At 34.8% G+C, this 25,296-nt stretch overlaps 1 protein-coding gene across 5 annotated transcripts in view; it reads right to left on the reverse strand.

Moving 5' to 3' along the window:
• The window catches only part of NIPBL (NIPBL cohesin loading factor), a 197,438-nt gene that overhangs the window by 164,575 nt on the left and 7,567 nt on the right, over positions 1-25,296 (reverse strand). Inside the window, exon 2 of one of the 5 annotated variants that reach the window (XM_072824873.1) lies at positions 11,022-11,149. The exons of the other annotated variants lie outside the window; for them this stretch is intronic. The gene's annotated coding sequence lies outside the window, so the exon portion shown is untranslated. The remainder of the gene's footprint in view (positions 1-11,021; positions 11,150-25,296) is intronic. 5 annotated transcript variants of the gene reach the window in all.

The raw sequence follows: 25,296 nt of genomic DNA on the forward strand, positions 1-25,296 counted from the left end.
TTAATCAAAGAGCTCGTCTCTTAAAATCTTCCAGTGGTCTCCCCTTCAAGAACAAAATAAAGTTCAAACTCAATAGCCTATAAGGCTTTACAAAACTGATATAGCTCATCTATATCTCCAGTTACTTCTTGACTTGCTCTTGATGTTTTTTCTCAGTTACACTGCTTTCCTAACTGTAGTCATTGCATATCATCTTTATAATTTTGCCAATTCCTCTGGAACAAAAGATATTTTGGGGGGATAGAAGAAAAATGACATTTAAAGTTCATTAACTTTTTTCCCTATGTAAACTTCATAACAAATAGTTTGATCAGGAAATATTTGCCTACCCTCTACACTAGGTGCAAGGTGTTGTATGAAGTAATATAAGAGATACAAGGAGTTAGACATGTACCCTATTCTAAGAAGTTTCCAGGATAGTACATAGATTTTTTTTAAGGTACACACATAATTACAGTTAAGTAGAAAAGCACAAAGGTCATAAACAAGATCCAAGTAAGTTCAAAGAAAGGAGAAATTATTTGAGTAGGAAAGGCTAGAAGGAAATCAGAGATTTCTTAGAGGAGGTAGAAGTTGGTACCTTGAAGAATATGAAAGGTTTGGGTAGGAGTGTGAACGAGATAATCACAGCTACTATCAACTCACTTTCTGTAAGGCAACTATTCTCAATCAGTTTTCTGTCCCTACACACATAAGGAATATGACACTTTTCTTTAGTAATAAAGACACATTTAAACCAATTCTCGGGGGCCCTGGCTGGCTCAGTCAGTAGAGCACATGGCTTTTGATCTCGGGGTTATAAGCTTGAGCCCCACACTGGATACAGAGATTACTTAAAAGTGAAATTTAAAAACAGAACAAAACTGTTTCTCAAGGGGAGAACAGTAATAAGTGGATGCCTTCTCAGAATCTCATGAGTATCCTCTGGGAAAAAAGCTCTCAAGGTGCTTTCCCCTCCATGCTACTTCCTCTAAATGGGAATCTCTGCTCTTAGGAGGATACTTGATCAAATTCTAGCAAGATTTTCCAGATTCCTATACTCTTCATACAGTGCTAGTCTAGATATAGATCAAAATAACAAAATCTTTTTTCCTCCTGGTTCAGCTAAGAATTTCTCAAAGGGAAGTTGAATGACAACAAAAGAATAAAACAAACCAAGATTTTACAGATATTAAAAGAGCAGACATGCTTATTCATTATAGAATTCCTATCCTAACACACAACTCACCACATAAGCTCTTCCCATAAATCCATTTTAAATAATAACTATAATAACATCCTCCTCCTGGAAGAGTTGAGTCAGTGTAGTTTATATAGTAATTTTTCAGGGCTAGCCCACAGTAGTAGCAGATTCTGTATCCCCCCTTTCCTTTAAAAAAGTTAAGTTTATTTCTTTACAGAGTGTAGAGGTATAAAGTGCAAATTATCAGAGTATACAGTCTACAGCTGGAAATATATAAACACAAAACTGCTCCTGTGAGTACATTCAAGATAACAACATCACTAATCCTATCATATGCTCAGAAGACACTGTTTAGTGTGGAAATGGAACAGGCTGAAGCTGACAAAAGGAAACCAGTTTCATAGGCTATTGTAATAATGTGAGCAAAAAGTAATTAGGATATGAAGTAGGGTAAAAGCAGTAAGAACAACAAAGGTATATATGGAAAAGATGTTTTGCAGGTTGGCTCCCACAGCTGAAGTGGAAACAAAAAACAAAACATGGGAGTAAAGAGAAACAGTCAAAACATTACAAAATTTGAGACTAGGATACCCCTGAAGACAGTATGACTTATTCCTCATTAATTAAATTAATTAATTCCTCATTAAAGTCTTTTTCAAAATCTTTCTGGGTAGAGATTCAAGAGTAAGGCTTTCTATTAAGTGCAATTGAGTTGTCTAAAGGAGGAAATAAAGGTAAATGATGGGAGAGCCAACTATATGCTAGAAGGACAAAGAAAGCATTATTTCTTTCTCAACCTTTGAAAGTCTTGGTTCTACTTTTTAATTTATTCATTTTTAAAAAATCACCTCTCAGGACTCACACATACACACAAGCAGGTACACACATATTTTTACTGCAAAACTGGGATCATACTAATCATAATATTCTAACTTGTTTTTTCTTCTTTAATGATATATTGTTTGTTAACAATCTGGTAAATAAAGTCCTACTTCTTTTTTAAAAAAATAGATGTATGGTATGTATCATAAACTATTTAACTACCATTTATAACCACTTAGGTGGGTGGGGTTCTTGTTCTTGGTTGTGTTTGTTTTACTTCTATTTACTTATATTTGGCTACTACCAACAATACTGCAAATACACATCCTAAAACATGAATTTGTATGCCCTCCAAGATTTCTATTGGCTAGATTCCTTGAAGTTGGGTTAATGAGAAATAGGCATGAGCATTTTAAATCTTGATTGACATAGTAGTGCAAAATTATCTTTCAAAAAAATTGCAGCAAGTCCTCTCCTGCATTTATAAGCCATCAATTGTTGGAATGAAAAATGTTTCCCTAATAACATTGAACCCTAATCTTCTTCACTAATGTCCAACGTAAAGTTTCAACACTACAACGTGAAATTAACCAAATTTTAAAAGAGCTAACTAGCATTCTTCTAGAGTAGACCAATGAATTCTCAATGGAAGGTGGTACTCACTCATCAACTGCAAAAACTGTGAGAGGCTTTGGTATTAATAATACCTGAGAGATGAACTGGCAGTAGTGAGTGGGACACTCAGAAGTGAGTGGAGCACTAAACCACATTCCAGCACAATGAATGTTTTGCTCAAAATGCCAACAGCACTCACCCACCTCTGGCTGGGAAATACAGAACTAGACAATTGGAGTGTGCTGTTCAGCTTCAATTATAAAAGTCTGGAATGACAGTCAACAAGGCTGATGTAGGGACATGGTAACAATTTCAGGATGGGATACACATACAGTAATAGTCCTGTGAAGTATTTACAGTATTATAAATTTATTTTCCTTTACCTCATTTCTTAGGTAAAGCTTCAGGTTTCTAAAGAGCCTGTATCTGGTGACTTCTGGAATTTTATGTTTAAACTTTTTAATATTGTGGTTTACTGGTATACATTTTTTTCTAATGCTCTCTAAGATTAAATACACCAGTTTGGCAATGACTGTGCTATTTTAGATGCAACCTTGGACACTGAAAAGAGGAAACTGGAAACAGAATTTACAGATTATTTTTTAAAAGATGCCTGAAGTTCTTCAGTTATTTCTAAAAGTAGTATCTTTAATACCATTTTATTTCTTAAAATCATAATCCCCTTATGGTTCTAATTCTATGTTCCCTATACACTACCTGGACAATAACTAACTATACAAACATACAAGGTCAGCTCAATAAATTTTGAATACAAGGTTGGCCTTAACACTCAGAAATTTTAAAAAACAAAACTCAATGAAGAGTGGTGGCTCATTTAGGAATCTTCTACAGGACATGATCTGAAGAGGGTCAAAAACATAAAAACAAATAAAACCTAAACACCCATAATACATAAAATGTGATTTGTTCTCCCCAAAGTCAGAGGGCTATCATATGTAAAGTTAACTTAGACTTACCAGATTTTCTTTTTTAGTTGAAAAGACAGTTCGTAAGATTAAAGAACTTTTAAGCAAATACTATAGCGTTCTGTGATCTCATCTCTTTACACTCAAATACGGACTTTTACTTTTTTAAAAATGTCTTTCAGCGTATAAACATTCTACATAGTGGCAGTTGGAGAGTGCATAATATTTCTGTATACTACTACCATTATATTAAATGTAATCTTTCTGTGAGTTCACCATACTGCCTTTGAAAAAAGCTGCATAATGCTACCAAAAATGAATGAATATATTGGTTTTGCTGTGCCCTGTCAGCATTGGGTTAATATTAAAGCATGTCTTTTTGGGGAAGGTAGGTACCTATTTGGCTACATGTAAAATAAATGTCTTATCATGCTTGTTTTATATTTTAAAAAGTATTTTCCACTGTTCATTTATAATTTGTACTTTGTGTGAATTGTTCTTTACTCATCTTTTCATTGAAATCTTGATGGTTTTCATATGAAACTTAAGTATTTATTTTAGTTATTACCTTTCAGGCCTATTCTTCAGAGGCATTTTTGAGAAGTCTCAGGCTTTTTCCTTTTCATTCTAAAGATAATATATGCACATTATAAATATTTTTAGGATACAGGTAAAAGCAGAAAATGCCTATAATCCTGTCACTCTAATGCAACTGCAGTATGTTTTGGCATATTTTCTTCTGGTCTATTCTGAGCAAATGCATCTTAGTTTTAGTCTTGTTGCTCCCATAATCTGTTTTCTTTACTTAAGTAAAGTGGGATAATGCATATGATGAAATACTTCTTAAAGTTTTAACTTTCACTTGGAGTCTTACACAAAACTATTAAACTATTAATTTCTGATGGCTCCATAATTTTATCACTTAACTTGAATCTCCCATAAAAAACACATATTATACTCTTGCAAGGGTGTTATGAGGGTTAAATGAGAAAAAGCATATAAGACTCACCTAACAGAGTATCTTGCAATTATGAGACCCAAAACAGAATAAACTTCTTTTTGAATAAAGACACCACAACAACTAAAGTCTATCTGCAAATAGTATACTAAGTAAGTGTTCTAGAACCTTGCTACTCTAAGGCTTGGAAAACTGACCAGGAGTATCATACCACCTGGGGTTTATTAGAAATGCAGACTCTCAGACACTATTCTAGATATACTGAATTACAATCTGCATTAAAAAAAGATGCTCAGTGAACATCTCACAGCAGTGTTTCTTAAACTTGGCTACATACTTGAAACACCTGGAAAACTTTACTTTATGTTTTGAGTGCCATCCATGGAAATGCTGATAGCAATGTCAAGGATAAGAGCTGGGAATCAAGATTTTAAAAGTTACCTTCCGGATGATTTTAATATGCAGCAAGTTTTAAAACCACTGTTTCAGAATAGAGACACCTAAAGTGACACAATAAAATACACGAAATCCACATCCTTCCAGTCACCGATCACCGATGGTGATCGGTGCAAAGAAATACACCACAGCATTTTTAGCACTACTCTGAAACTCATTCATATTTCTTATGAATCAATTTTCCTACACCAAAATCATGCTTAAAAAGCTATCATTTCCTCAAAGAATATAAAGGTAAGCTACCAGAAAATATTCAAAATCTAGTACTTTTGAATTTTGTGCCCTTTTCTCCAACACTCAGATTTAGTAATCATTAAGTATTAATTATACTTTCTACTGAAGACTTAATGAGAACAAGGACATTTTGACAAAATAAAAACTCAGGGTGCAACAAAGCCAACTGTTTTATTTGACCAATGTGGTGGCTACTTTCAAGAAAAATTATTAGGTAGAGGGGAAAGTCTATATATACATTGTGATCAAATTTTCACCTCACTTCCTTCTGAAAATTACAAATTTTAGGCTATCAACAAGTAAAACAAAATCTGTTCAGGTAACAGAAATAATTTTTTTAAGAAAGGAGAGGAGAAAACCTTGGGTCTGAGATTATATAAAATGATTAACTAGGGCAGCCTGGGTGGCTCGGCGTGGCGGTTTAGTGCCACCTTTGAACCAGGATGTGATCCTGGAGTCCTGGATCGAGTCCCTCATCAGGCTCCCAGCATGGAGCCTGCTTCTCTGCCTGTGTCTCTGCCTCTCTCTCTCTGTGTGTGTGTCTCTCATGAATAAATAAATAAAATCCTAAAAACAAACAAACAAAAAGAAACGATTAACTAGAAGGACTATTAGCTTCAGCTTCTAAGATCATTTTATTCTTTTAAAGACTTTATTGATTTGAGAGAGAATGAGCGCGTGCAAGCAGGGGGAGAAATAGAGGCAGAAGGACAGGCAGACCATGCACTGAGAGCAGAGCCCAACACCGGGCTTGATCTGAGGACTCTGCCACCATGATCTGAGCTGAAATCAAGAGCTGGATGCTTAATGGACTGAGCACCCTAGGATCATGTTAAGACCACTAATGAAGCTATATGGCCTGCAAATATGTACTGGGCATCCTTTTGTGCTGTGGGCTGGAAGGGAGACTTTTAAAGACTTAAACCCTGAATCACTTTACTTGGATAGACAGATTTCCTACTGAAGCAAAACCTGGAGCTAAATGGAGCAGTATCCGGTAGAACCTTGGTTCTTTAAGATCTCATTTTGCCGAAGAAATCATTTGCTGGATAACAATTTAGTGGAGATGGAATCAGTCAGTGAACAGTACACCAAAGACTTTAAAACCACTAAGACTAATTATTTTCACTGATTCATTCAAAGAACACAGGCAGAATTTTTAAAAAGCCACTGCATTAGTTTGATAGAAAAAAAAGTCATTCTTAATGTAAAGGCTAATAAAGGCAACACAATGATTTTAACAAGATGAAGAATTATGTAAGCAGCTCCCAAGATTGTACTGAATGTAAACATACTTTGTTAAAATTAATCTTACAACAAAGAGTCCCAAAATATCCTATTATTAGCATCATGGTCATTATTCAAAATTGTTTTGGGAGGTCTAAAAATGCACAACACCTTTATACTTTTTATATATAGTATTTATTACATATTATGTATTATGATACTGTGTATATTTTTAATTTGTAGAGACAGGTTAAAAGTAGGATTTATTTTAGGGTTGCTCTGTTTCACTGATTTATCACAATATATTGTACAGTGATGATTTAGCTTGATGATATATTTTAACATAGAGTAAGGCATGTCTGTTTTTCCCTCCCCATTCATTAACTCGTATTTTTCAGAAATTTCTTATTTATTTTTTGGATAAATTACAGAAACATTATTTCAAGTTTCCCCATATCTCATTGAAATTTTGATTAAGATATACTAAACCAATAAATAATTTAGGAATCGACATCTTCAAAATATTTTTTCTATTTGTGTTTCTAAAAGTTTTGAAGTTTTCTTTATATGTAACATTCATTCTTAAGACTGATCCAGGATGGGCACCTGGGTGGCTCAGTGGGTTAAATATCTGCCTTGGGCTCAGGTAATGATCCAAGGGCCCTGGTATCAAGCCCCAAGCCAGGGTCCCACTCAGTAAGGGGTCTACTTGTCCTTCTTTTCCCTCTGCCCTTCTCTCCTCTCCTGCTCTCTCTCTCTCTCTCTCAATTAAATAAAACCTTAAAAAAAAAAAAAAAAAAAAGGACTGACTCAGGAAAGGGGCACCTGGGTGGCTGGGTGGGTTAAACATATGACTCTTATTTCAGCTGTCATGATCTCAGGGATGTGAGACTGAGTCTCTTGTGGGGACCCCCTGCCTGAGATTCTCTCTCTCTCTTAAAAAAAATCGATTGATTCAGTATAGAGAAAAGCACAGGGAAACTGCCCTTTACATACATGAAAAACTAAATTTTAAGAAGTCCTTCCAAATTCAAGTCCAATCCTGACCTTATAAACAAATTGTAGGTTTTTCTGTTCAATTATCCACTATTAAGTCCTAAATTTTCAAACAGTATCCTCCATTAGTGGATCTCCCTCAAATAGGAAAAGACTTCCATATTAGAACCAACATAGAAATGAGAAATATGTAGCAAGAAGTAACCTTATCCCATGAAGACACACTTTGTAATAAAACTATCTCTTAATAGATTATTCAAATTCATTCATTACTCTTTCCAACCAAGTTTTGAGAAACTACATATTTCTGTTCTTAACTAATAATTTTTATACAATACCTGTTAAGCATTAAAAGTACGTATAACACAAACACACACAATTTGTATCCTGCTTTTATTTTTGTTAAAACTTTTCATTTTTGCAATACTCAAATCCTTACACTAATTCCAGTGTGTGATGATTGCAGCCCTCACTGATTCCCTGACTAAAGGAAGACAGTAGCTTTAAGAGACAACCAGAGTTTAGAGGGCACCCAGCTATGACGCACCCAGATTCCTGGCCCACAAGAATAGTGAGATAATAAATGTTTACTGTTTTTAAGCTGCTAAATTTTGGGGGAAGTTGTTATATAACAATAGATAAATAATACAGCATTTGAAAAAAATTCTTAATCATTTAATTTAAAGTATGTATACCAATAGTTTAACAAAATTCCTTTTGGAGAAACTAACATATGCACTATCCTATTTATAAGCACTTCTATTCCTATCATCTCTACTGTATATCATGAACAATCTGATCCGATGGAGTATGTGGTATATGTAAAAGCACATACAATTCTGACTTATACCCTGTATTTAAGGATCCTATAATTTTTGTTTTGAAAGTTTATTATTTTTTTTTAGTAATCTCTACACCCAATGTGGGGCTCAAACTTAGGACCCCAAGATCAAGAGTCATATGCTCTTCCATTTTACCCAGGCAGACGCCCCAGGATCCTAGAATTTAATCTAATATGCTCCTTTCTATACTCAAATTCTTAAATAATAGATTCATTCTTAGGCATTTGGCTTATCTATGATCACATCCTTTATTAAGTTTTTTCTTCCTTTCTTAAAATTTTCCCCCAAAGGATATGTCAGAGAACTCTGTAATAAACCCTACTAGGACTCTTGACATGCTATAGGACCTCAATTTTAATATCTCTGAAAGACAGCAGCCTACAGGAATGATCCCTCATAATCTAAAGAGTATCCTAAAATCACAAAGCAAATGACTGTAATTCAGAGAGGACAACATTGAAATAAAACGCCTTGACACTCACCTACAAGTCTATTTTTAGCTTGTTTGTATGAATTCATTCAGCCCAGCATTTAGTGAGCACTTAAAGTGCCAAAAACTGTACTTAATGTTGAATTTGAAGTGAATAAGACACAGTCCACCACCACCTCCTTTTCCTGACCTATCAAGGATTCCTAGGCTAGGGGAAGAATTATAATATGATATAATAGGTATTATAATAGACTTTAAAGGAAAAAAGTGGGAGAGTAGAAAAGAGAACAAATCCTGTTTAAACAGAGATAAGAAGGCATTACAGAAAAAATGAAATTATGCTGGAACTTGAAGAATGAATAGTAACTTGCTAGGTACCCTGCCAGAGATAGCAAAAAATGGTAGTCCAAGGAAAAGGAATAAGTCATGCAATGCAAATGAGATTAGTATGGATTCCCTCCAGAAGGTTCATGGCTAAGGCTAATGAATCAGCCTCTTCAACCTCATTTGTTCATTAAAAAAAAGAAGCATATACCATATGCTAGGCACTTTTATATTAAATTCCTGACCTCAGGGAGCTTATAGACTAATTGAACTTAGGGGAAGCACACATACCTTTTAATTATGCCAACTCTGTACTGCCATGGGATTTCCCTCAATTATCCCAAAGAATGTGAGTCACATTCTTTGTAAGCATCAGTTTCCTACTTTGTAGAGTGGGGATAATATTATATGTAAACCTTAAAGGATTGCAATGAAGATTAAATAATACCAAGTGAAATACTCAAAGCAGTGAACTCAGTAAGTATTAGCCATTATTGCTATTACTATCATCATCATCATTGCTAAGAATAGGAATTAAAGGTTTTAGTGAAGAATTCTTCTGTTTTCTAAATCATAAAATAAAAGACTCCTTTCTCCTTTCTGTTTAGCTTTTAGATTCTATAAACACAGTATAAGTATTTGATATTATTATCAAGTAGGGCATTAAGTATCCTAGTCTGTCATAATGTCCCTTCAAAAACGGGTACTGGAAATGTGATCTAACAGCAGCCAGTCTTCTGATAATCCTCTGATTTTGAGTACTAGCAGATTTTTAAAACTCTGTGTACATGTGTACATTTAGTAACTCAGGCAGAAAGCAATTGGGCCTAAAGTATGAAAAATATGGGTTGCCTGAGTGGCTCAGCGGTTGAGCGCCTGCCTTCGGCCCAGGGCGTGCTCCTGGAATCCCCAGATCAACTCCCAAATCGGGCTCCCATGGAGCCTGCCTCTCTCTGTGTGTCCCTCCCTCTCTCTGTGTGTCTTTCACTAATAAATAAACAAAATATTAAAGATAATAAAATATGAAAAATAAAAATTAAAAATAAGCTGATATACACAGAAGGGATGTTCTGAAGGGCATGAAGAAAGAGATTTGCAGTTATTGATGTAAAAAGAAAGGAAAAAAGAGGTGGTCTGAAATGAAGAAACAATCATAGAAAGGGTGACTGAGGTTTAAAATTGAAAAGGGTCACTAACTAGGAGCTAAAAATGTCTCTGAGACAAGATTTCAGAAGCAATCCTTTGGAAATAGTCTATTATTGGTTATTTTAAACCTATTTAAAAGCTTATTTTTAAAAGGGCACAATACCATCCAAAGTTTTAGATGATTTTCTTAAACTAAATTTTATTCTGTAAAGTCCTACTGTTCAAAACTCAACAAACCAAACCCAATACAAAAGTTTGCACTGAATACAAGATCCCACAAGAAAGATAAAACATACATTAAAAAAAATAGATATAAAACTCCTACATAGGCTCAATTGAAAAGAAACACAATGCATATTAATTTTTAAGTACCCATAAGGCAATCACATCACATCTGTTATTTTTATATGCTGGGAAGACCTAAGAGAAAATAGAAGTCTCCATCACAGAGAAAACAACCTGGAGTTATTTTACTCTTCACAACTTTTGCCTACCCTCTCTTTAAGCTATAATTTCCTTTTTCTTTTTTTTTTTAGATCTTTAAAATTAATTTAGAGAGAGTATAAGCAGAGGGAAGGGCAGAGAGAGAATCACAAGCAGACTATGCTGAGGGCAGAGCCCCACAAAGGGCTCAATCTCATGACCTTGAGATCATAACCTAAGCTGAAATCAAGAGTCGGAAGCTTAATTGACTGAGCCAACCAGGTTCCCCTAAGCTATAACTTCTTGTCCTAAAATTATTGAAAGAGCTCTCCCAGGACTTCCACTTTTACTGAGTGTGTCAACTGCCTTTGGACCCAAAGCTCTACTCTACAAGTTTTTTTTTTTTTTTTTTTAAGATTATAAAAAATCTTAATCATACCTTCGGCTGAGGGTGTGATCCCGGGGTCCTGGGATCAAGTCCAGCATTGGGCTCCCCGCAGGGAGCCGGCTTCTCCTTCTGCCTATGTCTCTGCCTCTCTGTGTCTCTCATGAATAAATAAATAAAACCTTAAAAAAAAAAAAAAAGAGTATACCTCTTCATTTCTCTAACTGCTAGTGAGGTTGAACATCTTTTTATATATGTATTTACCATTTAGGTTCAATTCTGACCAAGACTAAAAAACAGAAGTTTGATTTTGAGGAATAACCTATTATCACTGTTTCCTCTTTTGTTCCCAATCAATAGATACTTATTTAAAATCACAATATTGTCTGTATTAACAAAACTCAAGTTATTAATTTTGCCTCCTTGCCTCTCTTCTCTTCCTGTAATCCCATTACCTTCCTTGCCTAGTCACTCTTTTCTTTTTTTCCTGTATAACTTAAACTTTCCAGACACACTACTGAAAATCACTTACTGACTAGAAGATGAAGACTTTAGAAATTATTGACCAAGAAAATTTATTTTGCATCTATATATACATATTGCTAACAAAGGCATTTATTCTGCAACAAACATTTGAGTAGGCGCTTCCTACAGGTGAAACAAGTTTTAAATACTAGACCACAATTCCTTAATTTTTAATCCTACACTGCAGGTAGATATCACTAAATGAAAATTCTGACATAATGTGACTTCACTTCTGAGCTATCTAATCTTACCTTTCATATGTGCACAAGTTTTTTCAAGTCACAAAGGCATCAGATTGGACAAATAAGGAAAAATTCTATCTTGTAACTACTTGTAACATGTAGTATTTGGAAGGCCAGAGAAGGGAAGAATCAAAAATATTAAAGAACAAGCATAAATTCTCCCTAAAAAAGGAGCACAAATTAGAATAAAGGAGTTCTTATAGTATACAAGATCAATATATTAGAAAAAGAAATCAATTGTACTGCCATACACTACCAAAAAAAACAATCTCAAAATGAAATTCTAAAAAAAATTCCATTTATAATAGCATCAAAAAGAAAAAATAATACCTAGGAATAAATTTAACAAAAGAAGTGCAACACTGCACACTGAAAACTACACAACACTTTTAGTGAAAGAAATCAAGGCCTAAAAAAATGACAAGGCATCCCATGCTAATGGATGGGAAGATTTAATTATTAAGATAGTAATACTCCCCAAATTAATCTATAGTCAGATTAATTCCTAACAAAATTACAGCTGCCTATTTTGCAGAAATGAATGCGGGGACACTAAAATTCATATGAAAATGCAAGATACCAAAATACCAAAAAAATCTTGAAAAAGAACAAAGGTAGAGGATTCGTACTTCCTATCTTCAAACCTTACTACAAAGCTACAGTAACTATGACACTGTGATACTGGCATAAGGTTGACCCCTTATGGTGGATGGAATGGAATAAGATTCAGTCCAGAAATAAATTCTTATATTTACATTCAACTGATTTTTGACAAAAGGCTCCAAGACCGTTTGTTAGGAAAACAACAGTCTTTTCAACAAACAGTGATGGCACAACTGGAAAGTCACATGTAAAAGAATGATGTTCTAGTCCTACCTGATACCACATGCAAAAAAATTACCTTGAAATTGGTCAGAGACTTAAATGTAAGAGCTAAAACTAAACATAGATGTCTATCTTCATGACCCTGGGTTAGACAGGGTCTTAAATATGACATCAAAAGCACAATCAACAACAACCCAGATAAATGAAACATCATCAAAATAAAAAACTTCTGTGATTTAAAGGATACTATCAAGAAAGTGACAAAGTAACCCACAGAATGAAAGAAAGCATTTGTAAATCATGTACCTAATATGGGACTTGGATCCAGGATACAGTAAAAACTTATAATTTAAGAATAAAAATATGGATAATCCAATTTAAAAATGGGCAAAAGATGAGAAGAAACACTTCTCCAAAGAAGATAAATAAATGATCAATAAAAAAATGAAAAGTTGCTCAATATCATTAGTCATTAGGGAAATGCACATCAAAGCCACAATGAGATACCACTGCACACCCACAGGATATCTGCACTTAAACACAGAGTAGTAAGTATTGGTGAGGAGGTAGAAAAAGTATAAATCTCAAACACTAAAAATGGAACTTAACTATCATGTAGTCTCTTTGGAAAACAATCAGACAGTTCTGCAGAGTTATAGAATTAGGGCATGCCCTAGGAATTCCACTCCTATGTATCTACACAGGGGAATTAAAAACAAATGCCCATACAGAAACTTGTACTTGAATGTTTATAGCAGCATTATTTATAACCAAAAGGTGGAAACAACCTAATGTCCATCAGCTAACAAAAAGTTAAGTAAAATGTGGTATACCCATGAAATGGACTATTATTTGACTATAAAAAATGAAGTGCTGATACATGATAAAATATGAGATCAAGTGAAAGAAGCCAGATACAAACAGGCCACACTGTGTGATTCCACTCATGAATAAGGAAATTCCACAGCAACAGAAGGTGGATTACTGGTTGCCAAGGGCTGGAAAAGGAAACAATGGGGAATGACTGCTAATGGGCATGGGATTTCTTTTTGGGAGGATGAAATATTCTGGAATCTAGACAGTGAAGATGGCTCTACAATTTTATGAATAAACTAAAAACCAATGAATTTTTACTATTGCACAAAGAGTGAATTTTGTGGTTTGTAAGAATGTAGGATATTTTCCAAATTTAAATTTGGTTTAAATTTAGTTCAGATGAGCCATATATGTTATCAGCAAATGCTTGCTAAGGGCCTGCTCCAGACAAAACACTTTACCGGTACCACAAGCAGATCCTGCAGCCAAAGAGTTTACAATCTGATTGAGAATACAAATAATGTAAAATGAAATAAAATGAACTGTAGCTTGATATATAAGAAAATATGAGGAGTCAACATATATTTTTTTTAATTTTCTTTTTTTAAAGATTTATTTATTTATTCATTCATTCATTCATTCGAGAGAGAGAGAGAGAGAGAGAGACGGGGGCAGAGACACAGGCAGAGGGAGAAGCAGGCTCCATGCAGGGAGCCCAACGTGGGACTCGATCCCGGGTCTCCAGGATCACACCCTGGGCTGCAGGCAGCGCTAAACCACTGTGCCCCAGGAGCTGCCCCAACATATAATTTAAATAACTACTCCTCCACACAAATGTGTATTAGAAAAGAAAAAGATCACATTAACTGAGGGGCAGGGGAAAAGGGGGAAAGTATTATAAGCTTGGGGAGAGAAAAAAGCCTAGGTAATTCTGTTACGCTACCTTTCTTTCACCACCAAAAAACTCATAAGACCACAACAGAAAGAAGGTAGGATTTGGATAGATGGAGAAAAGAAAGGGGATAAATGTTCTGATTTAAAGTTATAAAGCAGGAAAATACAAAGTGAATTATCAAAATACAGCAGAAATATATGTATATATTATATATGTGTATACTGTCATACATGATAGTATAATACAACACTTTTGGAGACATAATTAACTTTAGATATTAGAAATCAAGTTCCTTGTGCAGGCAGTTATTATTTGGGATACTTCACTTGATCTGGGGTATACAGCCAAGTTATATTAGGAAGGAGTATTCATATTTCAATACCAGATGAACTTGAACCAATTTGATTACTTTTTCTTTGCTTATCAAATATTTTCCTTCCTAATATTTCATTATAAATGTCACAAATTAGTTAATATTAATTTAGGAATATACCTGACAAGGATATATTTTTCATTAAATCACAATGAGAAAGGTAGCTGTCAACTAATAAAAATAACAAATATTTGCTAAGGACTTAACTTTTTTTTTAAGATTTTATTTATTTATTCATAGACAGAGAGAGAGAGAGGCACAGAGGGAGAAGCAGGCTCCATGCAGGGAGCCCAACATGAGACTCGATCCTGGGGCTCCAGGATCACACCCTAGGCTGCAGGCAGCGCCAAACCGCTGTGCCACCAGGGCTGCCCAAGGACTTAACTATTTCTAAGCATTTTTTTTTTAAATGATAGTCACACAGAGAGAGAGAGAGAGAGAGAGAGAGAGAGAGAGAGGCAGAGACACAGGCAGAGGGAGATGCAGGCTCCATGCACTGGGAGCCCGACGTGGGACTCGATCCCAGGTCTCCAGGATCACGCCCTGGGCCAAAGGCAGGCGCTAAACTGCTGCGCCACCCAGGGATCCCTATTTCTAAGCATTTTACATGTTACTCTTCAGCAGTGTGTAGCCAACATACACAAGATAATGCAATCTGACAGTTGAGAAAACTTTTTAAATATAAGGCACTATTAGGAACAGACCAGTCAGTTCATAATTTTTTACTGTATTGTAAGTACTGTTGCAAATATGTATTTTAAAACTTTTATTTCAGGGGGGCCTGGGTGCCTCAGTGAGTTGAGTGTCTGACTTCACTGAGGTCATGATCTCTGGGTCCTGGGATGGAGGCTCTGCAATCAACAGGGAGTCTACTTCTCCCTCTGCCCCTCCCCCAACTTGTGTTCTCCTGCAAGCCCTCTTTCAAATAAAATCTTAAAATTTTTCTTTCAATTTCCTAACAATTTCTCTGCCAAATTTACTTACAGTGTCTGCTATGTCAACCTCTTTCCTCAATTCTACGTCCCCTTTAGTATCCAGCAACTCCGCTCATTCTTTAGGACTCAACACATCTCTCCATTCTATTTTTAATTCTAATTTACTAATAATTCCACTCACCACAGTTTGCTTCTTTATGCTTCACAAATAGTATTTTTACAGAATAAAACAAAAGAGGGATCTTTTAGGCAGCCATGTAAAATTTGGGAGGGAGGATGAAAATAAATGAAAATAAATCTTAATACCAAATGCCTAGAATTCATTGCTGAGAATATAGTGTTCAATTAATTTTTGTGGAATGACTGAAAAGCATAAAGGAAGAAAACAGAAACTTAAAACTTATTTTGCATCTCCAGAAAAGTATTACAGTTTAAAAAAATTTCCTAGGTGATTCTGGTGTGCCACTTCTCTAACCAAATCAAACAAAACAAAAAAAGTACACTTGCTTACATGTACTTAAGATTCTAGAAAGCACTATGGTTCATTTTGACATTATGACATCTAGTCAATTATTTTTGGTAAATCAGTTTGATTCTATTATAATTATTCCTGCATATGATACTTTTAAAAAGTCACTGCCATTTAATAATTCTAAAAGTAGAGATCTTAATTATATTTGTAAAGACAATCCCTCCATGAGAAAGTAACATAGTTCTCACTAAAATATCACCTTATGTGTATGTATTCAGTATAAATCTAACCAAAGAAGCAGTGTTCTGATTAACCTGGATAAACAAATACACCAGGAAGGCCCTAGGAAGAGCCTTGTACAATAGAAAGCAGTCATACAAGAACATTCATTTTGTTATTCTACGTTCATAGTAATGTATGATCCATACCCTGAAAAACAAAACCTCAAGAAGAAATGGTATTTTTCTCTTCTGGTAATTTAAACCAACTAAGATTTAAAAAATAAAAACAAAAACACATGGCATCACCCACACCACTTTTAACCCTGATTTAAGACTGAAGAGATCTAAAAAAAAAAAAAAAAAAAAAAAAAAAGACTGAAGAGATCTTCTAGGTCAGCCTTGAAAATCATTTTCAAATAACCATTAACATGTACAACAACTTGACCAAGCTACTATATTTTTCAATATCCATTCTGCCTAAAATGTGAAAAGTGATAGTGTTTCATAGACTATATTCTTTTTTTGTATCCTTTTAAATTAGAAATTTGTTTTTTGGGAATGCCTGGGTAGCTCAGTGGTTTAGCGCCTGCCTTCGGCCCAGGGCATGATCCTGGAGTCCCGGGATCAAGTCCCACGTCTGGCTCCCTGTGTGGAGCCTGCTTCTCCCTCTACCTGTGTCTCTGCCTCTCTCTGTCTTTCATGAATAAATAAAATCTTTAAAAAAAATGTTTATTATTGAAATAGTTGATATACAATGTTACATTAGTTTCAGATACATAACACAGAGATTCAACAGGTTTATACATTATGCTATGCTCACCCCAAGTGCAGCCACCATCTGTTACCATACAACACTAATATAAAACCATCTACTGTATTCCCTATGCTTTACCTTTTATTCCCGTAACTTACTCATTCCATAACCTTAAGTTTCTATTGCCCACTCACTTTCACTAATTTTGCCCATCCTCTGAATTCCCCTTCCCTCTGACAACCATCAGTTTGTTCTCCATTATTTGTGAGTCTGTTTCTGCTCTTTGTTTATTCATTTGTTTTGTTTTTTAGATTCCACAAGAAAGTGAAATCATATGGTATTTGTCTTTTTCTGGGTAGACCGTATTCTAATTCATAGGCAGTCAAAAGTCATTTAACTTATGTTGACTTTAAAAGCTTTGTGCTTATTCTAATTTATATATACTGGAACTATAATAATAAAATGATTATTATACTGGATATTCTCAGATGAGACAACAAAGCAATCCTAGAATTTCAACATGGTTTTAAAGCTAAATTTTATATATCCTTTTAAAGGGCCTACATAGAGTTAGAAATGTCTTCCTTATGAAAATAGTACTCTAATAGACCAATTCATAATTACATACTTTGCCAAAGAAAAGCCTAATGTCTTTTGAGCTCTGAAGACCTGAAGTATTTAGACTCCCATATCCACTTTACACCTAAATGTCCCATAGGTTGGTTAAACTTGACATGCCTAAAACTGTATCATCTCTCTCCCTTCTTCCGCATTATCACTGTACAATTCTTTTTTTTTTAAGAATTTATTTATTTATTCATGAGAGACACACACACACACACACACAGAGAGAGAGAGAGAGGCCGAGACATAGAGGAAGAAGCAGGCTCCATGCAGGGAGCCTGATGTGGGACTCGATCCCAGGACTCCAGGGTCACACCTTGAGCTGAAGATGCTCAAACGCTGAGCCACCCAGGCATTCCACCACTGTACAATTCCTAAAAACTTTTTCCTCCTATATTCCTGACTTTAGTGAATGGAACCTCCACATTCCAAGCCCCACAAGTATGAAACTTCAGAATCAGAGAGTCATCCTGGACTCTTTTCATTCTCCATTACCCAATTTACCTACATAAAAATACCAAACTGTACCCAGGCTATTTCCTTAACATATTTTGTAAGTTTCCTCCTCCACATTCTCACTGTCTTAACTGAGGACCTCATCAATTCCTAAATAGCTTCCCTAGCCTCTTTTTTTTCTGCCTATCTAATCTCTGCACTGCTGCCCAAAAAAGTATTTTCCAAATGCAACATACTTCATTATTAAATAATTTCTTGGTTCCCCAATGCTTTTAAAGCAAAATGCAGAATTTGTAAAGGTATATACATTCCTTCATAACGTCAACTCTTGACCTTCTCTGTAGCTTCAAATATTTATGGCATGCTCCTTTTCCAGCTCTATGTTCCAATAACCTAGGCATGTGCAGTTTCCAAAATCAAACTGTTGCCCCAGCCCCCTAGGTTCCCAAGTCTAATTAATGGCTTTCAAAACTTAGTTTGTACCTCATCTCTAGTCTAAATTAGGTGAGTCCCTCAGTGTTCCTCCTTTGTTAATCTTGATTATTATAATATAATCTTTGTTTATCTGTCTATGACTTTAAGATCCTAGAGGACACCTGGGTGGCTCAGCTGGTTAAGCATCTAATTTCTTGATTTTGGCTCAGGCCATATCTCTGGGTCTTGAAATCGAGCCCTGTGAGAGGCTCCAAGCTGGGCCTGGAGCCTGCTTAAGATTTTCTTCTTCTTCCTTTGCCCCTCCCCCCACACTTCCCACCACATGCATGCTCTTTCAAAACAAAAACAAAAACAAAACAAAAAGATCCTTGAAGGCAAGGCTAAAGTCTTTTATTTCATCATCTCTAATATCTTATAGTTCCTGAGACACAGGTAACGCTCAATGTTTGATGAACAAGAGAATGAGTATGAGATGTGGCCACGTCCACACCACACTAGATATTTCATACTCAAATATTAAAAGTACTAGGACCTACCTAAAAATTTACTTTTCTTTTAGTATGTTCCAAACTAGAGAGCTCCTTACCATTTTTTTTTCCTGATAAAAAACTGATGATCCTTTAACTACCACTCTATTTCTAGAAACTACTCTCTAATTTATCTAAATTCCCTTTTTCCATTATCTTTGCTCTGTCCATAAAACTCCTAAAATCTGAGACCACCTTCAGTTTAAAATTGAAGAAATGAGCTTAATGACTGGCCTAAATGTAACTTGGATAGCAGCTAGGTTAGATTAGGTTTTATGCTAATTTCACTATATATCGCCAAATGATACACCTAGTTTGAAAAAGCCTATGATTTTCATCATCAAGAAATTCAAAAACAGGAGTGGCCATCTCAACCTGGATGGTTCAGCAGTTGAGTGTCTGCCTTCAGCCAAGGGTGTGATCCTGGAGTGCTGGGGATCAAGTCCCACATCTGGCTCCCTGCATGGAGCCTGCTTCTCTCTCTGCCTATGTCTCTGCCTCTCTCTCTCTTTCTGTCTCTCATAAATAAATAATAAAAAGATCTTTAAATAAAAAATAAAAGAAATTCAGAAATATATTGAAAAGAAATCACACAACAGTGGAGAAGAGGAACAGTTAAATGTGCTAAGGATAATCTCAATAGGGAATTTGCATATATTGGGAAAAAAGTGCATTTACTGAATGAATTAAAACATGAATGAAAATACAGATTACAGAAATACATATTATTATTATTTCCGGAAATACTATTAAGAGCCATAAAAATGTTCAAACTTTTGGCCCAACTTCCACTTCTCGGATTCCAACTCTAAGTGAATAAAACCCCAAGAGGGGCGGGAAGGAACAGTACATATAAAGATGGTCCACTGCCTTATTTTTTTTCACTGACTTATTTTTATACAGAAAAAAGTGAGAGCAAATAAAATATCCAACAGAATGACTAGGGAAATTAGGGTTCATCCTCAGACAAAATATTAGATAACTTTTTAAGTTTTTTTAAATTATTATTTAAGTAATCTACACCCTATGTGGGTCTTGAACTCACAACCCCAAGATCAAGTCTCCTGCCTGACTGAGCCAGCCAGGTGCCCCAGGATAACATTTCTAATAATTATGAACACTACATAGGAAATTAGGAAAATCTTCATGAGACAACCTTTAGAGAAAACACGATTACGTATGTATAATTTATACCACAAATACATACTTAACCAAAATTACATTCATATAAGTATTTTAATTAAAAACCTAGTAGGAAAGACCTAAAATATGGGATTATAGATATTTTTCCTATTTTCCAAATAGCATGTAGTTTTTTCTGCACTGCTTCTATAATTGAAAAAAAGGGGGGAAGTCATTAACTTTGAAGTTCTTAAAAGATTCTAAGTTCTAAATCCCACAATTTAGCCTTACTTAACATACTAGAACACTGTACGTAGTTTTACTTTCTAAGAAAACTAAGAGAATGGAGAATTGCTGAACTATAAAGTCTTTATAAAGAACACTAAAATTCTGGTGGCTATCTTCTAGTTGAAAACAATCAGAATCACTAAAATCATATGATAAATCATGTAGGTGGCAGCATGGCTCAACAGATAGCATATTAGAGATTCAGATACTGAACTTTATCCTAGGACAGTCACAAACTTGTTGCAAATTGTCATTTTAAATTCTAGTTTTTAGGCCCCTTCACTTGAATACTGAAGATGTGTAATGGCACTTTGACATATACTACAAACCTTAAACAACTGGAAAAGACTAAAGAACTATAATATTTCTCTCCTTTTCCCATAAATTCTCAATTCTGACTATGTATATTTGGATTTTGCAGGTCATTTTAGCCTTAAGCCTAAAAATTTGTCCCTTAGCAGTGAAGATGGAAATACAGAGGCAATATTTGAAACCAGAAGCAAAGCTGAAACAGGAATTAAAGAGTAGAAAGAATCCAAAACACCTTGTATACAGATTTTTCTCTTATCCAGCTAAGCGAATCTAATTGTCCAAATACAATCAATTAACTAAATTATATCAGTTCTTTGCTTTAAATGTTGTCCTACCTTTTCTGGGCTTTGTGTTTTCTTTCTTTCTTCTGTCAAATTTACTCAACGTTTAACAAGCCCCACCCATCTTCTGTCACTCCAATTAGTCCTACGTCCCCAAACTAAAATATAATTTAAAATCATTTATTCAACAATTGTTTGTTGAGTGGGTGTTGTACCTACAAGGTACCAGAGACTCAATAAAGACAGGGTTCCTCCATCAGCCTTTCGCCTTTGGATTGCTCCCATTTTCTCAAAAGCATGGTAATTAGCTCTAGCGCAAAATATAGCACCTATTATTTTATTTTTAAAGATTTTATTTATTTATTTGACAGAGAGCAGGAGAGAAAGAGAAAACAAGCAGGGGGAGAGGGAGAGGCAGGCTCCCAGTTGAGCAGGGTGCCTGTTGTGGGGCTTGATCCCAGGACCCTGGGATCATGACCTGAGCAGAAGGCAGATGCTTAACCCACTGAGATACCCAGGTGGCCCAGCACATATTAATTATAAACTCTAGATATAGTGAAGACGTTTACTTTGTTTCTCGAGATACTATCACACTGTAATATGTCCTTTACAAAAGATACTCAGGAATACTTAAGCCAATTACTCTAAGCAGACCCTTTTGTTCAAATGGGGAGTGAAAGGAATAACTTCATATTCTAAGGAAGAAACATTGTAAGATTATACAAAACCACCAGCAATAACTTCACAAGCGAGTAACACAGTTATAACATACATATCTGAACACAGTTATAACATACATATCTGACTCCCGCCATTAAAAATGTCTGAACTTCTAGCAACTGAATGGTATCATATCCCATTGTATTTGTTTCTTTAGTTTTCTGTTATCTGCAATAAAAGTGAGTTATTCAAGTGAACTTGTTTCCACAGTATAGGAAAGTTAATTTAAAAGCTCTTCCTTTACCCTTTCCTCCTACATTCCTAGTTTCCTTTCAATTCAGACTCTGCTCCTTAACACATGAACATAGTATTGAAGTGAATATATACATTTATGAATTACAGTACTCTAAAAGTAAGGTATGGAAGGATAAAGGCAACAAACTATTCTCGTTTGTTGCAAATCTAGGTCTAAAGGACCTAGATTTTAGATTTAGTGGAAATGTGTATAGAAAAGTCTCATTTAGACTATAAAGCATGAATATTAATAAAGATTACATCTTAATTTTCTTAAAAAGTTTTCTTTTAATAATCTCTATACCCAAAGTGGGGCTCAAGTCACATACTCTTCCAACTGAGCCAGCCAGGCACCCCGTATATACCTTAAATACTAAAGCCCAAGCATAAAAAATATCCTAACACTAAACACATCTTTCACAATTGCCTCTAAGTCTTCTTAGAATGCTATAAGTTATTCCAACTGACAAGCTGTATATACACGCCCACTTTACAGATCAAAAACAGTAGAAGAGGGATGGATTCAAGTGATATTCAGATGTGTTACTGGGTAAACAACTGGGTTGAAGGTGTGGTAAAGGAGAAGGGTCAAGCATGATCACCAACCTTCCAGTTTAGGGAGCTGAGGTGATGGTGGAAACAATTACCTACTTCATATAGTTTTAAGAACAGATTTCTTTCTTTTTTGAGGAAAGAGTGGTAAGAATGAACAATTGAGGGAAGAGTTCATATTTATATACTTTTGAATTTACAGTATTTATGGAGGTGCCTGGTAGACAGATGGATCTGTCTCAAAGAGAAATACATCATTCTGGAGAGATTTGTAAGTCATCAGCATACAGGTAGCAAGCATGTAAAAAGTTGTATGAATAGGTGAGATCAACAGGAAGGCAGAATAGAATGAAGGCTTAAGAACCACCTTAGGAATACCAATATTTATGGGGTGGGCAGGGGAGGAAGAACTAGCAAGAGTCTACAAATGAAAGGTCAGTTCACAGAGGAAGTAAAAGGAGAGACAGCCCTGAACCCAAGGGAGAAAGGTGTTTCAAAAAGGGAATGGTGAAAAAACAAAACAGGTGGTCAAATAAATAAATTTACTCATTATCTGCCCCACCTTTTCAGTAAACAGCACTGCTACTCTAAGCATTAAAAGAGAGGCACCGACTGTTCTTCACTATAACTGATGCTCTATATTTAATATAAACAACAAACATTAAAGTAAAACATGAACTCAATTTTTGGTGAATTATTACTGTACCTTTCCTCATTTTGTATCTAGTTTCTATGTGCTAGATGTTCAAAATATGTGATGCTACCTATTTTAATTTTGATGAAAGAGAAAGCAATGTTTATTTTACCTGGTTGATGGAGCATCTAACTTGAAAAGAATTAACTAATATAAATAAATGCCACTTACCAGTAATGTCAATTACAAATTTTTTGGAGGGAAAGGGTAAAAATGAGCAAGTAACATTATGTCCAAAAATAAAGCAGCTTCAAGATCTGAGAGAAATATCTAAAGTTATTCAGTCTTTTTTGACAGTAGTACTACAGTTAAAGGGTATTCTAATTCAATTTCAAAATGCAGTCACCAAAAAACTACTAATACATAAAACAATGTGGGTGAATCTCGAGAGCCTTATCCTAAGCAAAAGAAACCTATCACAGAAGTCTACATATTGTATGATTCCATTTGTATGACATTTTAGGAAAGACAGAACTATAAGGACAGAAATAATATGTGGTTGTCAGGGGCTGGAACAGGGGTAGGACACTGGTTACAAAAGGATATAAGGCAACTTTTTGGGGTGATGAAAACATTCTATGTTTTGATTGTGGTGGAGGTTTCAAGACTGAACACGTTTTTCAAAACTCATCAAATTGTAGACCTAAAAAGTGAAATTTTACTGTGTAAATTGCACCACAATAAGCTTTAAATTAAAAAAAATTTTTCAGTCATATCTCTATCTTACGTGAATAGCATTTTTAATGTACTGTATTTCTCATTACAGTTAACTCATCCACATTGTTATCATACACAATACATAAATTAGCAAAGAAAATTAAAACTATAATCAATCAATCTTGAGCTTAAAATAAAGTTATTTGGGGCAGCCCCGGTGGCGCAGCAGTTTAGCGCCGCCTGCAGCCTGGGGTGTGATCCTGGAGACCCGGGATCGAGTCCCACATCAGGCTCCGTGCATGGAGCCTGCTTCTCCCTCCACCTGTGTCTCTGCCTCTCTCTTTGCTCTCTCTGAATGAATGAATAAATAAATCTTTAAAAAAATAAAAAATAAAAAAATAAATAAAATAAAATAAAATAAAGTTATTTGGACACTCTTCCTCGGTATCTTACTCCCAATTCTAGTGCTCAAGAGACCAAGACAAAGTAAAGTAGTAAAGTATCCTTACTAACAACTAAAAAAGGAACTGTTTTGAGTTTTTATTTTTGATTTAATTTTACACACAAGTTGTTATGTGTGCATTGTTAAGGATGTATGTAATAAAAATGGTCTTACTCAAGAAGCAAGAAGCCTTAAGATTATATATATATATTATAAGCCTTAAGATTATATATATATATGTTATATATATATATATTATATGTATATATATATCTACTTCTAAATTAGCACAAACATACACTTGCCACTCACTAATTTTAGATTTAGAAATGTTTCTTTAGGAAATATCCTATAGCTCAATTTTAATCAATCATTTCAACAAAAATGTATTGAATACTTGCAAAACAGGAAAAGCACTGTAATGGTATTACAGACATAGAAATGAAAATAATATGTCTTCTTGCTCTCAGCTGGTATTCAGTATGGCTTACAGACACTGGAACACATTATTTTATCAAAGAGATACAAGTAATAAACTGATAAATGTTATGACATGGAAACTCACAAAAAAGGCCATGCTTTCTCTTTCTCCTTAAAAGAAATTTCTGGTCTGTGAATGGACATTTTGAGAAGTAACACATTGTCTACAGAAGAAAGCAGGATTGCTATACAAATATATGTTTTTACAGTTAATATCAATACTTTCTCACTAGCATTTTGAACTTATGAAGATCTCAGAATTTGAGGACTTTCAAACTGTTCAAGATTTCATCAAGGAAAATAATACATTATAGAACCATTCACATTAACACCACCACCTGTATTCACTATGCTATAAAAACTTTTTGCTTAGGATATTGACAGAGAAAGGAACAAACACGTGACAAAAGAGTAAAAAAAATTAATAGAGTTAAATTAAAAGTATAT

Source organism: Canis lupus, chromosome 4 (genome assembly GCF_048164855.1).
Source record: "Canis lupus baileyi chromosome 4, mCanLup2.hap1, whole genome shotgun sequence".
Lineage (NCBI taxonomy): Eukaryota > Metazoa > Chordata > Mammalia > Carnivora > Canidae > Canis > Canis lupus.